The sequence below is a fragment of the Capra hircus genome, chromosome 23 (genome assembly GCF_001704415.2).
Source record: "Capra hircus breed San Clemente chromosome 23, ASM170441v1, whole genome shotgun sequence".
Taxonomy (NCBI): Eukaryota; Metazoa; Chordata; class Mammalia; order Artiodactyla; family Bovidae; genus Capra; species Capra hircus.
The window spans coordinates 28,722,514-28,742,396 of record NC_030830.1 but is presented as its reverse complement, the minus strand read 5'-3'; the positions used below and the strand labels follow the sequence as shown (position 1 = coordinate 28,742,396).

The following is a 19,883-nucleotide window of genomic DNA, read 5'->3' as shown; positions in this document are numbered from 1 at the left end:
ACCAGGGAAGCTCAAGGATACTGGAGGGGGTAGGCTGTCCGTTGTCTAGGGGATCTTCCGGAGCCAGGAATTGAACCGGGGTCTCCTGCATTGCAGGAGTATTCTTTACCTACTGAGCTATCAGGGAAGCCCCATGTGTACAAGTGTAAAACAGATAGCTAGTGGGAAGCTGTTATACAACACAGGGAACTCAACTCAGTGCTCTGTGATGACCTAGAGGGGTGATGGGGAGGAGGGCGAAGGTGGGAGGGAGATCCAAGAGGGAGGGGATATATGTATCTATATAACTGATTCTCTTTGTTGTACAGCAGACACTGACACAGCATGTAAAGAAATTGTCCTTCAATAAAGAAAGAGTAACAATGTGGGGGACCTTGACTTGGATACCTCTTGCCTTAAAAAACACCCTGCTGCCAGAGTCAGATCCTGGGTTCACACTTTGAAAATACTGTCTTTTTCCTGTTTGCCTCGGGTTGTGGGGCGCCGTCAACTCTGACATCAGACTGGGCGTTGTCAAGGTGGCTGTCCGTTTGCCTCCCTGAGGAGCAATTCCTCTCTCACCCGCTGTCCTGTTTGTTGCTAGGAACACTCCGTGCTTGTGGCACTCTCTTCACAGCGAAAACAAAGACCAATAAAAGATGGAACCACCATATGGTCTCGGCTGCAACCCAGAGGCCAGTGCTGATGGGAAGACTTTGCCCTTTTGCAGCTACAGCTGCTGTTCACTGGGAAAGAGCCCTTGTCTGAGTTCTAAGATGCTGGAGTTGGTGGCAAGTTGAAACCAGACTTCTGCCTGACCGCAATGGTGTAGCCTGAGTAACTAATTCAACTAGTCGTGTTATCAACATTTGTGTTAGTATGAGGCCATCGCTTAGGACTTGAGGGGTTAGCCTCACTGGAGACAGAGCTATTTGCTCAGGCAGAAATGTAAGCACCAAGTAAATGTGTCTTTCCGGAACATTCCAGGCTGTGTCATGCTTCCCCCTTCTTCATCTGGCTAATTTTTAGTCTTCAGTTAAGCAGCAGATGTTATTTCTTCCAAAGATCTTCCCACTCCTCCCAGGCTGAGTCAAGTATTTTTTCTCACTGACCTCAAATGAGGAGGTATGTGTCTTTCTGCACGTACCACACTATACTCAAATGATCATTTTAATGCATTGACTGTAAGTGCCTTGAGGGCTGGGCCTTATCTTATGTATTGTATGCCCAGATCCTTGTTCTGTGTTGGTACGTTCTAGGTAATCCAGAAAAGAAAACAAAAGGACTACCCCATGATCCAACAATCCCACTTCTGGATATACATCCAAAGAAAACCATAATTTGAAAAAATAATGCACCCCACTGTTCTTAGCAGCACTATTTACAGGTAGCCAAGACAGGGAACCAACCTAAATGTCCATCAACAGATGAATGGATAAAGAAGATATAGTACCTATATACAGTAGAATACAACTCAGCCATAAAAAAACAATGAAATAACGCCACCTGCAGCAACTTGGACGGACCTATAGATTATCATAGTAAGTGAAGTAAGCCAGACAAAACAAATACATGATATCATTCATGTGTGGAATCTAATTTTAAGAATGATATAAATTAACTTATTTACAGAACAGAAACAAACTCTCATATTTCGAAAACCAAAAATTTGGTTGCCAAAGGGGAAATGTGGGGGGAGGGATAAATTAGGAGTCATTAATACACACACACTGCTATATATAAAATAGATAGCCAGCAAGCACTGTATAGCACAGGGACCTCTATTCAATAGTCTATTATAACCTATTTGAGAAAAGAGTCTGAAAAAGAATGACTATGTATATGCATGTGTGTGCTCAGTCTCTCGGTTGTGTCTGACTCTTTGTGACCCTTTGGACTGCAGCCCATCAGGCTCTTCAGTCTGTGGGATTCTCCAGGCAAGAATACTGGAGTGGGTCACCATGTCCTTCCTCTGGGGGGGTTTTCCTGATCCAGGGACTGAACCCACATCTCCTGTGTCTCCTGCTTTGCAGGTGAATTCTTTACCTGCTGAGCCATCAGGGAAGCCCCGAACATGTGTATCAGTTCAGTTCAGTGGCTCAGTCGTGTCCGACTCTTTGAGACCCCATGAATCACAGTACGCCAGGCCTCCCTGTACATCACCAATTCCCAGAGTTCACTCAAACTCACGCCCATCGACTCAGTGATGCCATCCACCCATCTCATCCTCTGTCGTCCCCTTCTCCTCCTGCCCCCAATCCCTCCCAGCATCAGAGTCTTTTCCAGTGAGTCAACTCTTCACATGAGGTGGCCAAAGGACTGGAGTTTCAGCTTCAGCATTATTCCCTCCAAAGAAATCCCAGAGCTGATCTCCTTCAGAATGGACTGGTTGGATCTCCTTGCAGTCCAAGGGACTCTCAAGAGTCTTCTCCAACACCACAGTTCAAAAGCATCAATTCTTTGGGCTCAGCCTTCTTCACAGTGCAACTCTCACATCCATACATGACCACAGGAAAAACCATAGTCTTGACTAGATGGACCTTTGTTGGCAAAGCAATGTCTCTGCTTTTTAATATGCTCTCTAGGTTGGTCATAACTTTTTTTCCAAGGAGTAAGCATCTTTTAATTTCCTGGCTGCAATCACCATCTGCAGTGATTTTGGAGCCCCCCAAAATAAAGTCTGACCCTGTTTCTACTGTTTCCCCATCTACTTCCCATGAAGTAATGGGACCGGATGCCATGATCTTAGTTATCTGAATGTTGAGCTTTAAGCCAAGCTTTTCACTCTCCTCTTTCACTTTGATCAAGAGGCTCTTTAGCTCCTCTTTACTCTCTGCCATAAGGTTGGTGTCATCTGCATATCTGAGATTATTGATATTTCTCCTGGCAATCTTGATTCTAGCTTGTGCTTCTTCCAGCCCAGTGTTTCTCATGATGTACTCTGCATATAAGTTAAATAAGCAGCGTGACAATATACAGCCTTGACGTACTCCTTTTCCTATTTGGAACCAGTCTGTTGTTCCATGTCCAGTTGTAACTGTTGCTTCCTGACCTGTATACAGATTTCTCAAGAGGCAGGTCAGGTGGTCTGGTATTCCCATCTCTTTCAGAATTTTCCAGTTTATTGTGATCCACACGGTCAAAGGCTTTGGCATAGTCAATAAAGCAGAAATAGATGTTTTTCTGGAACTCTCTTGCTTTTTCCATGATCCAGCGGATGTTGGCAATTTGAACTCTGGTTCCTCTGCCTTCTCTAAAACCAGCTTGAACATCTGAAAGTTCACGGTTCATAGATTGCTGAAGCCTGGAGAATTTTGAGCATTACTTTACTAGCATGTGAGATGAATGCAATTGTGCGGTAGTTTGAGCATTCTTTGGCATTGCCTTTCTTGGGGATTGGAATGAAAACTGACCTTTTCCAGTCCTGTGGCCACTACTAAGTTTTCCAAATTTGCTGGCATATTGAGTGCAGCACTTTCACAACATCATCTTTCAGGATTTGAAATAGCTCCACTGGAATTCCATCACCTCCACTAGCTTTGTTTGTAGTGATGCTTTCTAAGGCCCACTTGACTTCACATTCCAGGGTGTCTGGCTCTAGGTCAGTGATCACACCATCATGATTATCTTGGAAGTGAAGATCTTTTTTGTACAGTTCTTCTGTGTATTCTTGCCACCTTTTCTTAATATCTTCTGCTTCTGTTAGGTCCATACCATTTCTGTCCTTTATCGAGCCCATCTTTGCATGAAATGTTCCCTTGGTATCTCTAATTTTCTTGAAGAGATCTCTAGTCTTTCCCATTCTGTTGTTTTCCTCTATTTCTTTTCATTGATCACGGAGGAAGGTTTTCTTATCTCTCCTTGCTATTCTTTGGAACTCTGCATTCAGATGCCTTTATCTTTCCTTTTCTCCTTTGCTTTTTGCTTCTCTTCTTTTCACAGCTAGCTATTTATAAGGTCTCCTCAGGCAGCCATTTTGCTTTTTTGCATTTCTTTTCCATGGGGGTGGTCTTGATCCCTGTCTCCTGTACAATGTCATGAACCTCCATCCATAGTTCCCCAGGCACTCAGATCTAGGCCCTTAAATCTATTTCTCACTTCCACTGTATAGTCATAAGGGATTTGATTTAGGTCATACCTGAATGGTCTAGCGGTTTTCCCTACTTTCTTCAATTTCAGTCTGAATTTGACAATAAGAATTTCATGATCTGAGCCACAGTCAGCTCCTGGTCTTGTTTTTGCTGACTGTATAGAGCTTCTCCATCTTTGGCTGCAAAGAATAGAATCAATCTGATTTCAGTGTTGACTGTCTGCTGATGTCCATGTGTAGAGTCTTCTCTTGTGTGGTTAGAAAAGGGTGTTTGCTATGACCAGTGCATTTTCTTGGCAAAACTCTATTAGTCTTTGCCCTGCTTCATTCCGTATTCCAAGGCCAAATTTGCCTGTTACTCCAGGTGTTTCTTGACTTCCTATTTTTGCATTCCAGTCCTCTATAATGAAAAGGACATATTTTGGGGGTATTAGTTCTAAAAGGTCTTGTAGGTCTTCATAGAACCGTTCAAATTCAGCCTCCTCAGCATTACTGGTTGGGGCATAGGCTTGGATTACCGTGATATTGTATGGTTTGCCTTGGAAACGAACAGACTATACCTCACTTAGTTCCTCTTCTTTCCATGTTGCTCCAGCTGTGCTGGCCTCCCTGTGAGCCACCATGTTCCACCCGCAGTCTTGGCACTGGCTGTTCCCTCTGCTTGGATGCTCTTAGCTCAGATATCCTCCTGTCTCACTCCCTCACCTCATTCCTACCTTGCTCCAAACACTGTTTCCTTAGTGAGGGCTTCCCTGACCACCATATGTCACATTTCAGCCCTTCGAACCCCCTTCCATGATGAATTTTTTCCACATCATATGTCACTTCTAATACACTGTGCACGTGTGCCAAGTCACATCAGTCATGTCCCCTCTTCTCAACCCCATGGACTGTATCCCACCAGGCTCCTCTGTCCATGGGGATTCTCCAGGCTAGAATACTAGAGTGGGTTTCTATGCCCTCCTCCAGGGGCTCTTCCCAATCCAGGGATCAAACCCAGGGCTCTTATGTCTTCTGCATTGGCAGGTGGGTTCTTTACCACTAGCGTCACCTGGGAAGCCGTCCAATACACTTTAATGTACTTGAAAGTGAAAGTGAAGTCGCTCAGTCGTGTCTGACTCTTTGTGACCCCGTGGACTGTAGCCTACCAGGCTCCTCCCTCAATATACTTATTTATTAATATTTTACTGGTTGTCTCCACCTTCCAATCCTCCACTACTGTGCGAGCTCCCTGAGGGCAGAGATGTCTATTTGGTTCATTAAAGAAATGTATTTGAAAGTTTAACATGCAAGCAAAGTTAAGAAAGCCACAATATTAGTATATACCCAACAGAAGGGTATACAAAAGTCCATGAAGCCTCCACTTGCAAAACATACTTTCACATTTGGATGGAGTAGCTTTTTTTTCCCCTTTTAATTCACAACCAGATGTTGGTAACCCTCTTGACCCAATGTGGCCCAGGGTCCACTCTCTTTTGGTATTTACTATAGTGAGGCCAGGAAAATTCCCTTCTGGCACTGACCTGTCCTTACACAAGGAAGGAACCGACAAATAATTGGGCAGTTTTATAGTATACAAATGGGCTCATTCTTATCTTTCATGTGTATATCTTGGCAGAGTCTCTGCTAATTGGACCTGTTCATATTTATGCTCAGCTGTGGCCTTTTAGGTTTTATTTGCACTTGCTGTTACTGGACACGTTCCACCAATGCACAGATTTATTACGCATTCTTGGTGTGCATATCTTTCAGAGACTTATTTTGCTGTAGTAGCTTTCCTGTAGAAGCTTTGCTGTAAAGCTTTCCATCTTTTGGACCAACTGGATACAGTTGACAGCCATATTCTACCCACCTTATGTCTCCAGTGATGTCACCAACTTTGGCTAGAAATCCAAAGTACCCTCCAAGGAAAGCCCTGTTTTGGATCACTGCCAAGACTACCTTTCCTGCCTTTTCTTGAAAGAGGTAGAGACAGCATAGAGGGGAAATGGAGGCAGATTCAGGAGACAGCTCCATAGAGGTGCCATCAACAGCCTTCTCTTGCATTTTGTTGACCTTGTCTCACGACCTTTTCTTATGGAGGGTTTACCAGCAATGGCCTGGAACCATGTCTAGCCCTCAGATTTCACCTTTAGCTCTTAGAGGTGACATACAGCATAGCAAAAAAAGCTCACTGATGCCCATGTCGTGACATATATCACCCACATGCTCCAGTCGTGATGCAGATGATGTCAGACTTACGGACTGACCACACTTGTCGTTGACTCCTCCTCCCCCTGCCATGTGAGTATCACGGAGAAAAGCTGAGTCCTGGGGGACATGGGTATGCCCTTTTGTCTTGGTCTGGGAAGGAAGCTATTTTGAAGGAAGTTGCATTTGGTCTCAAGTGTGCAAAATTCCTTTGCTCATGAACACTGGGCGGTCACTCCTCTTATAACTTCTGCTTTTCTATTGTGTGTCCTGGGTGCAGAAACCTGTGTCAGCAGGTTTCACATACCTCCAGCAGCAGTGAGGGAACCTGCTAACATCTAGCAGACCATAGTTTGGGGCTGCAAGTCTCCGTTCCCCTAAGGTGCCTCCCTGGTGCAGACACCAGGGCTCTTTATTGTTTTCAGGGCCTCAGCACTTTCTCTGACACCAAAACAGAGATTCCCCTGTTTTTGCCTTTGACTGGAGAAATAACTACCTCCAAATTTATCAAGCTGATGAGTGAAGAGCCATGATGCCAAAACCACCAGACAATATGAGCTGAAGAGTCATCCATGATAGGAGAAAAATCAGACTCAAAGGATTTTAGAGCCAAGGTGGCCTAGTGATCATTCTTCCCAGGGACCATGTTAGAGGGAATTGAAAGGCTTCACCAAGTTCATAGAACCCTTTAGTGTCAGAGACAGATTTAGAATCGAGATCTTCCATCTTCCCAGGCGGGACTCTTAACATTGTGCCCTGGAGCCTGCCCCGATCCTCTCCAGATACTCAGATACATTTTTGTCTCACCTAAATCGTGACAATTCTCCAGGTACAGGTAAGGGATTGATCCCTAAGCCTAATGCCCAAAATAGAGTGATGATTCCTGAGTAGACAGAGACAGTGTTAACCTTGTGTTAATCTTTTTCCTTTATGATGATTGGTCCACAATTTAACTAGTACCAGAAATGAAGCTGTAAATGAATCATCCCAATTTTTTCAGTGCTTATAGTCTTTCAAGAAAGAATGTTAAATGGTTCTTGCTATCATATTAGGATATAGCTGGATCAGAAGTGTAGTGAAGGGCACCATGTTGGTCTGAAAAAATAGGGTGCCAGGTGACATTAGCAGTATAGACTATCACCTCTGCGGGAGGATTTGAGAAGCAACAGAAAAAACCTATGTCCTCCTGCCCCTAATTCCTAAACTTATACTTTCAGAGACAAATTGCTTTAAGCAAAAGAACAACCTCTGCTCTGACTCAAATGCCTTTGAAAGGTGGACATGTTGTCCATTTCCAATGAGCTGCATATAAGCTTGAATTAGTTTAAGTCTTCAATGAGGCTCTAATATGGAAATGACCTAGTGTCTCAGCTGGTAAAGAATCCGCCTGCAATGTGGAAGACCTAGGTTTGATCCCTGGGTTGGGAAGATCCCCTGGAAAAGGGAAAGGTTACCCACTCCAGTGTTCTGGCCTGGAGAATTCCTTGGACTGTATAGTCTATGGGGTCACCAAGAGTTGGACTCAACTGAGCGACTTTCATTCACAGAGATAGCAAGAGGGCAATGGGGGATAAGGGAGGAGGGATGAACTAGGAGACCGGCATTGACATATGTGTACTATTATGTATTACATAGATAACTAATAGGAACCTACTGCACAGCACAGGGAACTTTACACAATACTCCATAATAACCTCCATGGAAAAAGAGTCTTAAAAAGAGTGGATATACATACAACTGATTCCCTTTGTGGTATACCTGAAACAAGCCCAACACTGTAAATCAACTATACCTTAATAAAAAAAAAAATTTAAAGAGGGTAGTGGGGTTAGAGAGAAGTGGAGAACCATGGAAAGAGGGGAATATTTCAGAGAGCAGTTCTTAACTGTGCCTGACGGCTGACAAACAGCTTATTCATTAAAATCATCCCTCTGTCTGGTTTAAGAGGATGACTCAGCCCTGCTCTTCCCTGCCTCTTTCTTCTCTTGGCTCTGAGGCCCATTTCCTCTTTCATGCTCAGCACTGATCAGTCCCAGAAGCACACAAACATGCTCCAGAATCTCTCTTGAAAAGCCTTGCTTTGACATCCTTCCTCACTGACTGCAATATCTTTCTGCTCCTTTCACAGCAACTCTTGACTAAAGAGTTGAAAACACTGACGCTTCTCTCCACTTCCTCGTGTCTCTTCTCTGACCTCTGCGTCAGTCCAGTCCACCTTCCTTCCCTGGCGCTGCGCTAGTGGCCCCCACGACAGTCACCCTCATTTCCACGTCTTCACGGTCACTGGTGCATTTGCTGTTTTTATCGTCCTTGACCCAGCATGTCACAGAGTTGGCTGTTCCCTCCTCCTTGAAACCCCATTTTGTTCAGGGCTTCTGTGGCATCCAGTCTTCAGATCTTCTTCCTACCCAAGGGTCTCTCCTCCTTCCTCTCCATCCCCTTGGTGGCCTTTCTTCCTCTATTTACCCTCTAAATTTAGCCTGGTCCCTGGTCCCAGCATTCTTTTCCACCTATGTTTTCTTACAGGGTAGCCTCACCTGGCTCTACACTTGAAAAAAACCTTCATTGGTGAGGGCAAAATAAAGATATTTCTTAGGTGGTCCAGTGGTTAAGACTTGCCCTTCCAATGCAAGGGGTGCAGGTTCGATCCTTGGTCAGGGAGCTTAGGTCCCACATGCCTCATGGCAAAAAAACCAAAATATGAAACAGAAGCAATACTGTAACAAGTTCACTAACTACTTTTTAAATGGTCCATGTCAAAAAAAAAAAAAAAAAAAGTCTTAAGAAAAAGATATCTCTAGACATAGACTAAAAGAGCTTGTATCTCCCTGGCCCTGGCTGGAAGGACTATTAAAATAAGATTTGAAATCAGAATTTGTGCCCCGGACCCTCTTGGCTATCTGGTGAAGTCTATGATTCTTTCTCAGAATAATGCTTTTAAATGCATAAAACAAATAAATAGTATTACAAGGCAAAATAATAATACTGAAATATGGTTGTCAAAATATTAAAATAATGTGATTCAGTAACATATTTGCTTCTTTCTTAATCTATTCAATTAAAAGTTTTGATGAGACAGGTTTAATAACTATCACACACTTTATGAAGAGATGGGAATAAACTAGATTTTTGAGGGTCTGCAACACAGTAATGACATTTCTTGGTGACAAAGTCATATGTACTGTTAATGTGGCTGTGGCTTGTCACTTAGCTTCCTAATTAAAGGAAATCCTATATAGCAATTAGGTGTTAATAAAAAATAAAGACTTTTTTTCCTTTCAATTTTGTGGACACCACCCCTGAATTTCATTCAAGTGGTGTCCATGAAACTTAATGTATTTAAGAAAAAAAATTGAGTTCTTGAGAACTGATCCTTTAAAATCTACTTTTTAGCTATTAGTTTTTTAAAAAATTATTAGTTAAAAATGACTAATTTGAAGGTAAGCTTATAAAAGAAAATATGTACCAAAATAATAAGTAACTGTGACAAGGAAGATGGTATGTATTCAATGAATATTTTTCTGATCGTTAAATGAATCAAGGGGAGATTTTATTTTATGGGTTCATCCCTTTCCAAGGACTAGGATTATACACTGTCAGGAGAATCCAGTATTTTCAAGGGCATAGACACGGAGTGGTTTTGACTGCTTACACACCATGCCCACCAAGATCCCCCACTCATTTATAAGGCTGCAGGAGCCCCCATGCGGACCGGGGTGGGCGGGGAACAGGGAGGCAGTTGGTGGTGGGCAGGAGATACTCCACCATCTTAGCCAAAGAGAGAAAACAACTTTTAAGGTAAAGTTAGAAATCCTCAGCACATAGGAGACACTCAATAAATTTCCCAAGACCTACAACACAAGGGTAACATTACTTGGTCAGTATTACCTTCTGGTCAACCAGCGAAGGCCATCCCTATGGTAAACTGGCTGCCCCCAAGGGACACCTCTTGTCTTCCATCTGAATCCCTGCTCCAAGGCTGCTTCACATCTAACAGTCGGGTCTCTCCACCTCCACTTCCCTCAGTTCTTCGGAGCCATGATATATTCTTTTTAAAATGCTCTTTCAAGAATACATATTATGTCAGGCACAATGACAGCATTTGTTTCTGAAAGAAATCGGAAAAGGTTGGGCTGATGCCTGTGTCTGTGAACAACAATGGCTCTCAAGTCCAGCTCCAAGAAGGGGCCTAAAATAAGCTCCAGGGGGAGAAGCATAAAATGGGGGGAAGAGTGATGAAGATGGAAAATGAAGCACAAATGGTAATCCATCAACGTTTCTGAAGTCCAGCTCCTTGGGGAGCAGGAAGAATGTGCTTTTAAAAGCCCAGAGATGTGGAGTGCAGATGGCTCATGACTGAGCCTTGAGGGAACAAGCTAGTCCATCATTAGCGCGATTAGTCCATCATTAGACCGCGAACACCGCTTGTTATTTTACCAGAAGTGAATCGCTTTTGAAGAAAATGGAAGGGCACATACCAGATATTACGCATATTACTCAATAAACTAGCTCCTGTTCAAAGCAACTTATCTGTTTTAATATTGGGAAAAGCATTCGTTTTTCGAGTGCCCTACCCAGAGGTTGAGGGAATTCTCTGTCTCCTGAAATCTAAGTCATGCATAAGCTATCTCTTTGGAAACTCCTCTGTTTCATTTCATGCCATGATGGCAAACTCTGAGAGTCTGTCTGACCTGCCAGCGTGCTTGGCGATCAGGTTGGCAAACCCAAAGTTTAGTTGTCCTGGGTTCTAGCCTGTACTGAGTGTTTCAGGGACAGATGGAGTTAAGAGAGGAAGGGAAAGGTGTTCACAGTGGCTGCTATGCCCCTGGGCCACGACCCAGCATGGAGCAAGGGGTTGCCAGCCCCCACCAACTCCACAACCTAGGCCAGAACAATGAGTCCAAGTCTCCAAGTTCAAGACCTTTCCTAACTACATCACCCTCCATAATTCAAAGCCAGCCTCTTGGGACCACTGAACTATTTTTAGAGTTGATGCATAGTACACAAAACACAGCTACCTTTTAACAATATGATTACTCCAGGACCCACCCCTTCCGTTTGCCTTGTCTGACCTGGAACATTAACTGGGGGAAAACCACATATATTTTTAGTGTTTTCTTGAATTCCTCAAGTGTTGTTCCCTTTTCCATCTTATTTATGGCCAGAAGGATCTGGTCTTTGTGCTTTATCCAGTGGGATGTTCACATACATAACTTCTTTATTTGAACCTTCTAGACCCTCACTAAGGGCTTCCCTGGTAGCTCAGCTGTTCTGTCTGCAATGCAGGAGACCCTGGTTTGATTCCTGAGTCAGGAAGATCCCCAGGAGATAGGATAGGCTACCCACTCCAGTATTCTTGCCTGGAGAATCCCCATGGACAGAGAAGCCTGGCAGGCTACATATAGTCCATGGGGTTGCAAAGAGTTGGCCAGGAGATGGGATAGGCTACCCACTCCAGTATTCTTGCCTGGAGAATCCCCATGGACAGAGAAGCCTGGCAGGCTACATATAGTCCATGGGATTGCAAAGAGTTGGCCAGGAGATGGGATAGGCTACCCACTCCAGTATTCTTGCCTGGAGAATCCCCATGGACAGAGAAGCCTGGCAGGCTACATACCAGTCCATGGGATTACAAAGAGTTGGACATGACTGAGTGACTAAGTGCACAGACCCTCACTAAGTAAGGGAACTCTTATCAGTGACCTCCGGCCCTTGGGTCAGTGACCTCCATCAGTAATTCTCCCATATTGTCCCTTCCTAAGTGCCAGGATCACCTTATACATCAAATGCCTGTCTAGGGATATTTATGTGTACTAAGAGCAATATTTAAATATCCTTTTATGATTGACATCATAAACTTTCCCAAGAATTATATAATGACAAAGAAAATACATGTGTGTATTCCCTAAGCCCATGAATGCACACATACACACAGGTACAGACCTGCATATGTACACCTTTATCACACACACATACACACACTCCTCTGCACTGTAAATTCAGATTGAATAAGGCAGCAACCAGCACTCATAATCCTGGACCATGGAAGCCTCTAGTATATTTGACATCTGGACCAGATCTTTTATTGACTTTCCCCTCTTTTATATGAGAACATTATTTTCAGTAATAACCCTTATTTTCTTGGTTAATTCTTTAGATATAGAACAACTAAAGAAAAAAAAATTCACGGAAACATTAATTCTCAGTAAAACATTTTGGTGTGAGCTAACACCTGTATTTGTCAAACAAAATGAGGACACTGTGCAAGCAGTACTCTCCTTGGCTGTTTTAAATTTTAAACACAAGTAAAAATTCTGTGAAGTCCCACAAAATGACAGAATTGAAGCAACTGTTGTCCAGTTTATTTGTGTATACAATTACCACGCTAATTTGGCTTATGTTTAGCCCGCTGTTCAAATGTAGGGGCAGACCGTGCGTAGCAGTTTACAGGGCAGCGTACTGTACAAATGCAAGGGGACAGAGACACGTGCCAGGGGGCGTCCCTGGTGGCTCAGATGATAAAGAATCTGCCTGCAATGCAGGAGATGCAAAGGTCCTCTGGAGAAGGAAATGGCAACCCACTCCCGTATTCTTGCCTGGGAAATCCCATGGACAGGGGAGCCTGGTGGTCTACCATCCACTGGGTAGCAAGGAGTCGGACATCACTGAGTGACTAACACACACGCAGACGCACTTGGAGCAACCTCAGACAGTTCCAAACCATCAGGAACTTATTCTTGGAACCAGCATATTTAGCAAAGTCCCTGTGTGCCAGGAGCCAGTATATGACAGAGTTTTCTGAATTAACTTCTATGCAGAACACAACCTTCATCAAAAGATAAGTAATACAAATATGGTAACTAGGAGCTTAGACTCTATTACGGAAACTTGCCTGTGATAATAGTAATTATATAGAACTTAAACCAACAAACGATTTTTTTAGGAAGAGCATTTTGTCAGACATTGTTTGGAATTGCCACTTCACAGTGATCATTTTTGTTTTTTAAAGACGTTTAGTTTGTTTCATTATTGATCTTAAATTCTCCCCAGACATGTACCACCTTATTGCCTGCAACCCAGAGGAACCTCTCCCCACCACCCACCTTTGTGCGCTGGATTCCAGAGTGTCTTGTAAACTTGTCTCACAACTACAGGAGACTGGTATTAGAGGGTCACCTATCCTGTCTTTATTAGCCTCTTCTGTTTTAGCTTGGAGCGGTGCTATTAGAAATACAGACCCAAAGGGCTGGAGGAAGGATTTGGCACCAGCAAACAGAAGTGGAGGAGACCCTCTGGCAAAGGAAGTCCACTTGAATCCCCAGACTCTAAGGTAATGCCCATCTTCTCCAAGGGAAGCTCATCTTCCAGGAGTCCCTTACCTGCTTCTCGTCTCGTCTCCATCTGGAAACATCTCCCTGACCCTGAGGAAGGAAGAATGGCACAGTCTCTTTCTCAGTACTCTTCTAAGCATTTCCCCAGGCCACCTGGAGGAAAAAAAGTGTGCCTGTGGCACTGACCCGGAAGTCAGAAGGGAAACCAGTTTCGCTCCACTTAACTCTGAAGGAAGGAAGCAGGAAGCCCTGCATGGGGATGGGGTGGAGCCCCCTCTGGGACGAGCTGTCCTGTTCTTCTCCCTGACCCTCTGCCTGATCAAGGATCCAGCACGGAAAACAGAGCCTCTGCCGCAGGCCCCATGCCTCTCTCAGGAGCAGAGATGTGAAACAATCCTTACAGCTACTGCTAAGTGTTTACACCATGCCAGACAGTGGGTCAGCGCCCAGCCAAGCTTCATGTTTCTGGGAGGGATGAATGATTTTCATCCCCATTTTACTGCCAGTCTGGAATGCTTGGTCTCAGAGCCTCTGACTCCGTGAGAATGCAAGAACCAGAGCAGCCCATGTCCAAAAGCCTTTCTGTCCTGCCTGGGGGCAGTTAGCTGGGGGGTGAGTCCCTCCTGTGCTCCTAGCATCTGTAGACACTGGAGCGTGAACCTGTGGTCGTGCTGCTGGATGTACAGCATGGGGACCCATGGGGTACTGTGAATCACGTGTCTGCTCACAGAGCAAGACTTAGAAGTGGGCCAAGTGGGCTTCTGGATAACTTACTAGTATAATATGTGTATAATCAGATGCCAGGCCTCTTCTTCCAAGCCATGCATCATTCATTCCTTCACCAGACGTTGTTAAAAACCTGCACACCAGACACTAACGGAGACCCTAGAGATAAGCGGTAATGAACACAACTGTCCCCAAGGAGCTTCATTCCAGCTGAAAGAGCATGCTGGCTGGACTCCCGGTCCATCCCCCCTCTTCGCTGCCTGGCTTTGTGCACCGAGGGATCCACTCCACACCCTGTAGCACCTTGTCATCTGGGAGAGCAGGAGATCCCAGCAGGAGATGGTAGGATGGGAGGAAAGCGGCGCTGGGGATCTGCTGCCCTCCCTCCTCGCTGGGCTACAGTTTGGCAGTGGCTGCATTGCTCCATCCTCAGCCACAGATTCTGGGGAACCCCCTCTTCCACAGCCACAGGTCTTGCCAGGCTTCTCTGACACCCCACCCCAATCTCTGACCCTTTCCTGCCCTACAGGAGGTGATCAAGGGCTTCCTGGTGCTGCAAATCTCCTGTTGACTAAAAGCCTACACCTTTTCAATGAACCTTTGAGAGTGTGGTTTCTTTCCTGGTGTGGCCTTGACAGGTACAGTAATATTGACAATAAACAAACACATAAGTTATTTATCAGATGGGCAAACATGCTATGTAGAAACATAAAAGTAATAAAGAGTGTGTGTGTGTGTCCATGTGTGTTGATGAGGTGGCATCACACTACTCTTTCTAACATGTTTCCCAAAATCCCCTTTCCAACCCTTGTGCCATCCCTCCCCAGCCTCACTGGTTCAAATCTCTTATTATTGGGTTTTCCACTGGATCCTCAATTTTTCTTATCTGTATTAATCAAAGCAGGTCAACCTATCACCCTCAGCCCTTCAAATGTGTATCCCAACTTCCCAAGCTAAATGCACTCCTTCAGTTACCATCCTAGTTCCAAGGTGATCCTCCATTACCAACAACCAGACATGTTTTCTACGTCATGTAGTTTGTGGGTCAACATGATTTATAATTAAATTTTGTGTGTCTGGGAAACCCAGGCACTTCTTTCCCTGCAGAACTAATTCCAATGCTTGTTCTTGAAACTTCTTACTAGAAAGACAATACTCAGAATGTCTTCAAAGCATCTTCCTCTCTTGCCCTGCTTTCTGCTGGCCTTAGACCCTACCACCTGTTGACTGGTGCTTGTATATTTTTGTAACTTCTGTTCTATCAGGCATCTAGGTGGCCAGTGATAATGAGCCACTTTGGAGGCTGCCATCAAAAAGGGAAGTGATGGGATGAGGCCACGGGAGGTGGGTTGCTCTCTGATGGAATTCTGATGGCATCTTGGGATTTGGAATGTGAGAGTTTGGGAAAATGGCAGAAGCAGGAAAGTCTCCCTGATCTTCCCTTGCCCTTCCACTCTGAAGCAGATCACAGGACGTTCATGTGAGAGGTGCCCTCTCTCTGCCCCAGGGATGCTGAGAAGAATCTGAGCAAAGAAGACTTGCTAAGCTTGCTAAGCTTTCGCCAGTTCCCTACACTTCCTCCCACTCTGTCCTTCCTTAGTCTTCCTCCACTCGCCACTCTTCACCAGCCCTACCACAGAAGCACTCAGGTTTAACTGTCTCTTCAGGTCTTCATTTCTTCATAAAGGAGTCATCGTCACGGGAAACATATTAAATAAATGTGTATACTTTCCTCCTGTTCACCTGCCTTTGTCAGTCCAAGTTTCAGACGGAGCCAGTGACTCTAAGAGGTCGAGGGAAGCTTTCTCCTCTCCTTCACCTCAAAGCCAGTGGTGAGACCTTGGGGCCCACTGCTCTTCATACCATATGAGGGAAACTCCTGGTGGGTACCGATCAGCACCTGGACTGGCTGATCCTCATGGGGAGAATGCTTAATAAGCTCATGAGGTTCAATGATGGGGACTCTCAAGCCTTCTCACCAGAATCTCGGGGTGGTGATCTCCAGAATCATTAACAAATTCTCTAGGTGACTCTTATGCAAATTACACTCTGAGGAGTGTCATCCTAGAGACCACCTACCATGTTCCACCACAAAGGTCTTCACAGGGGCCCTTATCTTCCCCCCTGTGATTCACCTTTTGTTTTTCAGACATCATCAAAGCAAAAGAGACTGTTTCCTCCTTTAACTAGTGATTCTTTCCTATGGGTAGGAATCATGAGTAAACAGGGTCAGCTATATGGCCATGTTCAAGGCATCTGGATTAAACACAAGCAGGGCTGAATTAAATTAAAAGATGCTTATTCTTGGAAGAAAACTTATGACCAACCGAGACAGCATATTAAAAAGCAGAGACATTACTTTGCCAACAAAGGTCCATCCAGTCAAAGCTATGGTTTTTCCAGTAGTCATGTATGGATGTGAGAGTTAGACTATAAAGCTGAGCACTGAAGAATTGATGCTTTTGAACCACGGTGTTGGAGAAGACTCTCGAGAGTCTCTTGAACAGCAGGGAGATCCCACCAGTCCATCCTAAAGGAAATCAGTCCTGAATATTCATTGGGAGGACTGATGCTGAGGCTGAAACTCCAATAATTTGGCCTCCTGATGTGAAGAATTAACTAATTTGAAAAGACCCTGATGCTGGGAAAGATTGAAACCAGGAGGAGAAGGGGATGACAGAGAATGAGATGATTGGATGGCATCACCAGTGGACATGAGTTTGAGTAAAGTCCGGGAGTTGGTGATGGACAGGGAGGCCTGGTGTGCTGCAGTACATGGGGTCACAAAGAGTCGGACATGACTGAGCAACTGAACTGAACTGAACTAACTGAACTGAGGGCTGAGCTGGGACTGGAATCCAGGTGGGTTCAAAAGTGTTGAGGGGGAACATCAGGAAATGTGAAGGCACCCCACTGCCTGTGAGCTCGCAGAAGCACAAAGTAACTAGGCAACCAAACTGGTGTACCTGAAAGTTTCCACTAAAATCCCTATGTGCAAATTAAATAAATGGAGGGGAAAGAGCGAGTCAATAAAAGTTTATTGTTTCTCGGACTCAATGAAAGTAGTTTTCTGTTGATTTCCTTTTCATACAATCATAGTTCACGTCAGTTATTTTTAGTAGCTTCCCTTTGAACTCATTGTTTTAAAATTCATAAGTAACTTACATCAGAGGTTGAATATATTGTGAGGATAGGAAATGGGTGCTGTGCTTAGTAGCTCCGTCGTGTCTGACTCTTTGTGACCTCATGGACTGTAGCCTGCCATGCTCCTCTATCCATGGGGATTCTCCATGCAAGAATACTGGAGTGGGTTGCCATGCCCCCCTCCAGAGGATCTTCCTAACCCAGGGGTCAAACCCAGGTCTCACGCACTGCAGGTGGATTCTTTACCATCTGAGCCACCAAAGAAGCCCAAGAATACTAGAGTGGGTAGCCTGTCCCTTCTCCAGAGAATCTTCTGGACCCAGGAATCAAACCAGGGTCTCCTGCATTGCAGGCAGATTCTTTACCAGCTGAGCTACAAGGGAAGCCCCCAAGGAACGGGGGAACTCCATTAATTCATTTTCCTATTAAACAAAGGTCAAAAATTGGAAAATTGCAGTATTGGAAAACCTTAAAGCATACAGTTAGTCCATTTGTTCTTTATGAAATAGAGATAGTTAATGGAGCTGAATCCTCTTTGGACGAATGAAGATTTCCAGATGCTTCCAGATATTGAGAAAAGTGTTTGCATTTCAATGCTCCAGAGAGAGGAACGTAAGACACCAGACTGGTAATAAAACCCTCACCGCAACTTGCTTTTTTATGATTTGTAATTATTTCTGTTCCTGGGAGCCTCATTTTGATTCATTACTCACTGGTATTAAAGAGTTTTAATTTGGCCACTAGCTATTTTGGCCACGAATATTTTTCTTCAAATCTTTGGTGTGAGAAATTTAGTTTGTGGCCATGGCATTTAAAAAAGGTAGTTTGGGTAGGATTTGGTTTTTAAAAGTAAAGTGTTACTCGCTCAGTCATGTCCGACTCTTTGTGACTCCATAGACCATAGCCTGCCAGGCTCTTCTGTCCATGGAATTCTCCAGACAAGAATACTGGAGTAGGTTGCCATTCCCTTCTCCGGGGGATCTTCCTGACCCAGGGATCAAACCTGAGCCTCCTGAATCTTATTAGCAGGCAGATTGTTTACCATCTGAGTCACCAGGGAAGCCCTCACTTTTCTTGTTCTCATTGCCTTTGGGTTTCCCAGCCTCTTCCTGACTTAGCTGGTTGACCACACACAAAGACACCCATCTCACATTTCTACATTCACAGCCCTTTCCATGGAGACTCAAATTCAAGCTGTTCTAAAAATGGAGAGAAACTTGCTCAAAAATCGCACATCTAAAGCCTCGGAGTGGGCATGCCCTCCACCTGAGTGTTTGCTCTGCGCAGCAAGTGACTTCCTGCTTTGCAAACAAACTTCCTGCTTGGCAAACAAACGTTTCAAATTTTGGATTTTTAAAATTCCGAAGAACCCTCCAAGTCACCATATTTTGACCACTTACAGAGCATAAACGAGGGCTCCTTAGGTGGCTCAGTAGTAAAGAATCTGCCTGCAATGCAGGAGACACAGGTTTGATCCCTGGAGAGGAAAGATCTCCTGAAGAAGGGAACAGCAACCCACTCCAGTATTCTTGCCTGGAGAATCCAATGGACAGAGGAGCCTCGTGGCCTATGGTCCATGGAGTCGCAAAGTCAGGCACAGCTGAGCACAGCACAGCAGCATAGGGCAAAATGACCCAGAATATCAGGAATACTTGGCTTTGATTTTCTTACACTATGAAAATATTTAAAAGTTAAAGAAGCATTAGAGCAAAGAAGACAAGAGATTTCAGTGATTCCTCCTCCGAGGAATTTTCAAATCAGCAGCTTAAGAATCACCTAAGTACTGTTGCCTAAGTTCCTGGCTTCACACCCCGAGATTCTCCTCTGTAAAGTGCTGAAGATTGGCAGCTTTAACACTCCCTAGGTACTTGCTTGAAATGCAAACGCTTTTTTGTGCAGACTCCTAACCACTGGACTGCCAGGGAACTTCCTAAAAATGCAAATTTTTGAGCCCACTCCAGACCTGCAGAATCTAAAACTCTGGGAGTAGACCCAGATATCAGTGCTTTAAAAATGTGCAGGGGGTGATTCTGAGGCACAAGAAAGCTTCATAATCACCGAGATATAAAATGATTCTTTTACCATAGTGCCTCTCAGTTTGCGAAAGTACTGGTGTCTGGTCTCCAGGTCCAGGCCAGTAGAATCAGAAGCTGTGCCTAAATTTAGAGAAACACTGGCAGAGAGACAGCTGCTGGGTTAGTTGACGGAAAGTCTCTCCTCTCTCTAAAGTGACGTACAATTTGCTGTTGCTGTTTGGTTGCTTCAGTCGTGTTCGACTCTTTTGTGACCCCATGGACAGTAGCCTATCAGGCCCCTCTGTCCATGAGATCTCCCAGGTGAGAATACTGGAGTGTGTTGTCATTTCCTTCTCCAGGGATCTTCCCAACCCAGGACTGACCGGCATCTCCTGCATTGGCAGGCAG

The 19,883-nt window shown here is 44.6% G+C and overlaps 1 protein-coding gene across 2 annotated transcripts in view; it reads right to left on the bottom strand.

The window, feature by feature from the left end:
- The window catches only part of ADGRF5 (adhesion G protein-coupled receptor F5), a 113,147-nt gene that overhangs the window by 80,275 nt on the left and 12,989 nt on the right, over positions 1-19,883 (bottom strand). Inside the window, exon 1 of one of the 2 annotated variants that reach the window (XM_005696377.3) lies at positions 13,639-13,700. The exons of the other annotated variant lie outside the window; for it this stretch is intronic. The gene's annotated coding sequence lies outside the window, so the exon portion shown is untranslated. Of the gene's footprint in view, positions 1-13,638; positions 13,701-19,883 lie in introns of those variants that run through there. 2 annotated transcript variants of the gene reach the window in all.